Source organism: Dermochelys coriacea, chromosome 13 (assembly GCF_009764565.3).
Source record: "Dermochelys coriacea isolate rDerCor1 chromosome 13, rDerCor1.pri.v4, whole genome shotgun sequence".
NCBI classification, from domain to species: domain Eukaryota; kingdom Metazoa; phylum Chordata; order Testudines; family Dermochelyidae; genus Dermochelys; species Dermochelys coriacea.
In genome coordinates this window covers 35189926-35195925 of record NC_050080.1, presented here as the reverse complement: position 1 = coordinate 35195925, position 6000 = coordinate 35189926, and positions in this window count along the sequence as shown.

Below are 6000 nucleotides of genomic sequence, written 5' to 3'. Positions count from 1 at the left end.
GATTTCAATGGGTGCATTTTAAAATCTCACTAGGCAATAAAATTCCTTTAAAAATCTGCCCCTTCATGACTTGTTCAATTGATGATTTGATATAACAGGATCATCCGTTCGTTGGTTCGTTGACTGGCTCAGCCCCAGTTGTTTACCTGATTTGAGCAATGTATGTTCTAATATTGGGTTAGTTTCATAGAGTTGAAAAGGAGCCAGCCTTAGTGAGAAGTTTAATTGCTTTTAAAGGCTTCCTTGTTACTGATTTTTAATAACCCCCAAAAAGCACACAGAGCTGGTTTTTCTTTCACATTCGTGGCTGGGCCAGTAACTCTGCGTATTTGAGGGCCGCCGCAGGGTCTCGCTCTTCCTCCAGGGTAATCCGCGTGGCTTCACCATCTCCTTAGACTGGACCCCTGGGCCTGAAGCCCCCCTGCTGCAGCCCATGAGCTCTGCCCAGCAAGTCCGTCAGAGACAGCCCCGACGGAGACTTGGCCAGCTGCCGGGATGAATGCGCCTAGCCCAGCATTGGCAGTGACGCTCACACGGCGCTGTCAGAACGGTCGGGTTCATGAGTCACCTGGAGACAGCCTAGGATGTCCTTAGGGTAGCACAGAGAGATGAAGGTGAAGTGTAGACCATGCTGGGTAGTCCAGAGCCCTGCCAAGCTGAAGGGAACCCCTTGGTTCAAGCTCTGCCTGACCTCTTTGGTCAGACTCCAGGTGAGATCCCCGACTCCTCCCAGGCCCCAGCTCTCATCCCCCACCTCACACCTCCCGGCCCTTTCTTCTCCTGCTGGGGGGTTGTTCAGCTTCCCTGCAGAGAGGTGGGGCAGTCCATGCCCCTCGCGGTCCTTGGGTGCTAGGTGTCAATCTCCTAGGTGTTGTCTTCTCAGATGCTCCACTGAGATGGAGACTAAGGGCCAGATGGCTAGGGGACACCCACACTTATGTGTCTCAGCCTGCCCAGAGAGCCAGCAGTTCCCTTCCACTCATGGTGCAACCACACAGCACATAGGGGAAACTGAGGCACAGCCAGGCCTCATAAACATATTACAGAATATTACCACATTGTCACACAGTTCAGCGAGCAGACACCCTGGGAAACGATCGGCAAAGGGAAGAGTTCAAGCAGCTGCTCTTGCGATTCCAGGAGATCTCAGCAAAAGACTCTTCTGACTGTAGAGAACCCAAGTACCAGGAGCACTGCCTGTTTTGGGGGCCAGTACAGGGTGCCGGGCGGCTTACGGGGCTCTACAAAAGACACTGGATAGGCCCTTGGACAGGAGTACAAGACCTGCAGGGGGTGCAGTACACTCCCAGGGGTATTCCACAAACGAGCAAGACCACCATGCTAGCACCAGAGCTGTGGTTCAATCCCCCAGGTCTGAGCAAAAAAGAATATGTTGCAAAAATATATCAACGATGAGAAAAGCTGGTATTTATTTCCGGGCAGCCTGTATTTCAGGAACCCCTGGGTCAAATAACCCCAAATTTGGATCAGTAACCCAAAGGGTGTGCTTTGGCAGAGGGTGAGAGGGGATGCAGTAGGGAACATGCCACCCTTGGAATCAAAGCTAACCCAAATGCCCCAGCATGGTGCTGGGGGGCAGAGAGTGGGATGGGTGACTCAGAAAGGGGTGCTGTGCCCTGTTCTGTGCTGCTGTTTGTGCATTTTTCTACCAAGCACCCAGCCACTCTTGCTCATTAACTCTCCCCTGGTAATGTGGGTTCATTCTGCTGCCCAGGTTGCATCCCAGAATTGAGGAAATCTGCCTCCCGTGGTGCCATGCGGATGTGACATCCTGACCCGGCACCGGGACGCCACCCAGTGCTAGTCACTGGCCGCCCCCCCCCCCGCACAGCACCCCGGAGGGCACTGGGATGAGGACCCCAGTGCACAGCGAGGGGCAGGTCATTGCGATAAGTGCGAGCAGAGTATGTCCCAACCACCCTGCCGTTAGTCAGGGCAAAGCTTCCCCTTTCGATGGGACGTTGCCGCTTCTTTTGAGCCTGGATTATGAAATACTTAACGTCAGATATTTCTCTGTCACCAGTTCCCTCTTCTGTTGACTTCCATTCAGCCAGGGGGAGGCCAGCTCTGCAGACAGCTAGATTGATTCTCCGGGAAACAGAGGCACCAAGACTAGGGTGAGTGAGAGAGCATGGGAGAAGGGCATTGGTATAATCCAGGCAGGATTGTTCAGCAGTTTAGCTGGTAGAGAGGAATGGTAGGAAATGCACCAAAGAGGAGTTCAGACAAGGCTTTTCTCTCCCATAGGTTCCAAAGGTTTGTACAAAGAAGGTGGGTGTTGTTTTACAGGGGGGGAAACTGAGGCAAACAAAACTGAAGCCGCCTACAAGAGGTCAGTGGTTGAGCCAGGACGACAATCTAGAGCTCGTGAATCCCACCGGGGTCCCCCATCCCTTGTTCAAGGCTACTTGGGATCCTGAGGGAAGGGGGAAGGGTGGTCGCCAAGAAGGGGGGATCCTGAAGGATTGGGGAAAGGGGAGGTCCCTGGGAAGGGGGATGCTGAAGGGATTGGGGGAAGGGGTCCTCTGGAAGTGGGATCCTGAGGGGATTAGGGGAAGGGTGGCCCCCGAGAAGGGGGATGGTGTGGGAATTAGCAGAAGGGGGGTCCCCTGGAAGAGGGATCCTGAGGGGATTGGGGGGAAGGGCAGTCCCCAGGAAGGGGGATCCTGAGGGAATGGGGAAGGAGGGTCCCAAGTGAGGGGGGAACGAAGGTTAAGCCATAGCCCACGCTGCCCATATCCCCCTGTATTATGGGAACAATGCTCCTTTGTCTTGTTGGGAACATTTGCCAACCTGGCCCTGATTGTTGGGGTGCTCGAAGCAACCTCGGTTTGCTTTCCCAGCGCGCCGATCCCCCCATTCTCCAGCTAGCGTCAGGAGTCGTGAGTGAGACTATCCCCAGAAAATCAAATTCCGAGCTCGGCCCCCAAACCCAGAGTCCATTTCTGAAAGCGTTGCCTTGAACATTGCAGCGGGTTTGGGAGCCTAAAACGTCAGGGACTGAGAAGGGCAAAGTTTGTTCTTAATGGTATCGTTTAGAGCTGCTCCTCCCACCCTGATCTCAGTTCTCCAGCCCTCGTCCCGGGATAGAGTCCTGTTCATCGCAGGTTCATGCTGGTTTATGGAGATTGTAATCTCTTCTCGGCTGGGACCCTCTCTTACTACATGTATGTAAAATGCCTAGCAGAATAGGGCCATGATCTCAGCTGGGGGACACCTGGTGCCTACAGCTCCAGGCCAGGGCGGCAGAGCCCGGGCTGGGTCCAGCTGGAGAAAGTCCCCCTGGGCTGGGCACACAAAGACTTTCAATGAAAGTCTGTCCCTGGTGCAGGCCCAGCTGGGGAAGGAGCAGCTGCTGAGTCTGGGCTCCCAGCTCCCCCTGGAGGCTCCAGAGCTGCACCCCCGGGTCTCTGTTCATTGTTTTTCCTGCTTCCTTTCTTCCTGCCAGTCATGTCCCGTTTCCGCCCCCCCCCCGGCCCATTCCTGGCTCCTTCCGCACCGACCTGAGCCGGGGTCCCCCATGCCCTTTTAAATTGCCTGGGCCCCTGGGCAGTTGCCCCTTTGCCCCACCCTGTCAGCGGGGCCTCGTTAAGGGGCTGATATGTATGCTAAGATTGGGACAGACTCTCCTAGCCTCTCCTGGGGATCTGGTTTCCTGTCTATTGTAGAGTCATTGTCAAAGATTGGGACTGGGGTTATTACCCGTTGTGTCCCCAGGCAGTTGAACAATGACGCGACGTCACATGTGCGGCTCCCAAGTACATAGATGTTGTGACTAGAAACAACGCGGTACTGCCCCTCCATTATAAGTTACCCTCGCCGCTGGTTGGCTCTGTTTGTTAACCCGACGGGCATGAGGCAGTGGCCTCGTTTGCCTCGTTGGACTGGTCTAACTCCAGTTGTCCATGCCATGGAATTGCAATCTCAAAGACTTTGCATTTGCACACAAATCGAAATCCCCAGATGGAACAGGGAGAATTCTGAATTCTTCCGTTACCCTAGCTGTGCCCTTTGGGGAGGTGGATTAACTTCAGTGATGGGAGAACCCCAATGGAGAATTGCATAGCCGCAAGCTGTGGGAGTGGCGGGCTATGGGGCTTTTGTTAAAAAGGATACTGCCCGCACTGAGTGGAATATGATGCTGCTAATGCCGCTTTGTCCTTTACTAGCCTTAACAGGAATCCTGTGGGTGAATGGGTTTGTACATGGAGGTGAACCAGGTTGGCAGAATAAACATTAATGGGGTGTATTAGGTATTGCCAGAAGAGGACAGAGTTAAGGTTGTGCTGGCATCTTAACTTTTCATTGCCTGCTTTTCAGGAGACTGCATTTAGCCCAGCGAAATGTTCTGCAAGAGGACGACAAAGCACCAAGGAACCTTAATGCTGTGCTAACCTCATTGTTTTGGTCTGCTTTCCCCCATCATGCAGTTCTCTCACATTGAGCTATTTCACAAGGCGGGAGGGAACAAAGACAAGATACACTGGGGTTGTGTCCTGGTACAGGCAGGGAGTGCTGTCACGTCCAGACTGGTATGGAATGTGGTTACCAAATCAGAGCCAGAAAAGGCATGCAACAAGTAACGGCTGTGTGCCATTCCCTCCAGCTAGTGGATATAAATACAAGCCCTCCTACATGAATGTGTGTGCAGCACATTTGCCGTGTACGGTGCACACGCCACCAGATTAATTGCTTCCCAAGAGGAGGGGTATGTATGTCTCCGTCCTGCCCTGTGCTGCTTTGCTTCAGTTCATCTGGTTATGAGCAACTGGCTATATTTCTGTCAGTCATCCTGAGGGGACTGGGGAGAGAAGGGGGTTCCAGGGCAGAGGGGATCCTGAGGGGATTGGGGTAAGTGGGGCCCCTGGGAATGGGGGATTCTCAGGGGAGGGGGGAAGGGGAGTCCCAGGGAAGGGGGATCCTGATGGGATGAGGGGGAGGACAGTCCCTGGGAACAGGGATCCTGAGGGGACTGGGAGAAGGGGGGTCCCAAGTGAGGGGGGAACGAAGGTTAAGCCATAGCCCATGCTGCCCATATCCCCCTGTACCATGGGAACAATGCTTTATCTTATTGGGAACATTTGCCAGCTTGACTCCTGATGGCTGGGATGCTCTAAGTACCTTGGCTTGCTTTCCTGGAGCGCTGATCCCCGATTCTCCAGCTAGCATTGGGGAGTCTTGAGTGTGACTATCCCCCCAAAATCAAGTTCCGAGCTGGCCCGCTCTTCTTCCCCGTCATTCCCGAGAACATAAAATCATAGAAGATTAGGGTTGAAAGAGACCTCAGGAGGTCGAGTCCAACCCCCTGCTCAAAGCAGGACCAACCCCAACTAAATCATCCCAGCCAGGGCTTTATCAAGCAGGGCCTTAAAAAACTGTAAGGATGGAGATTCCACCACCGCCCTAACTAACCCGTTCCAGTGCTTCACCACCCTCCTAGTGAAGTAGTTTTCCTAATATCCAACCTAGGCCTCCCCCCGCAACTTGAGACCATTACTCCTTGTTCTGGCATCTGCCACCACTGAGAATAGCCGAGCTCTATCTTCTTTGGAGCCCCGCCTCAGGTAGTTGAAGACTGCTATGAAATCCCCCCTCACTCTTCTCTTCTGCAGACTAAATAAGCCCAGTTCCCTCAGCCTCTCCTCATAAGTCACGTGCATCAGCCCCCTAATCATTTTCATTGCCTTCCGCTGGACTCTCTCCAATTTGTCCACATCCTTTCGGTAATGTGGGGCCCAAAACTGAATGCAATACTCCAGGTGTGGCCTCACCAGTGCCGAATAGAGGAGAATAATCACTTCTCTCGATCTTCTGGCAACGCTCCTGCTAATGCAATCCTGACCCACAGGCAGCTGAGAACATACCTCTTTTTTCTCCGCCCTGCACCCCACTGCATTCAGCCACTCATTCCCTCACCCCTCTATTCCCCACCCCTCCCGTCCCCAACAACAACCTTTTCGTGTCATGACCAGCGGCCCC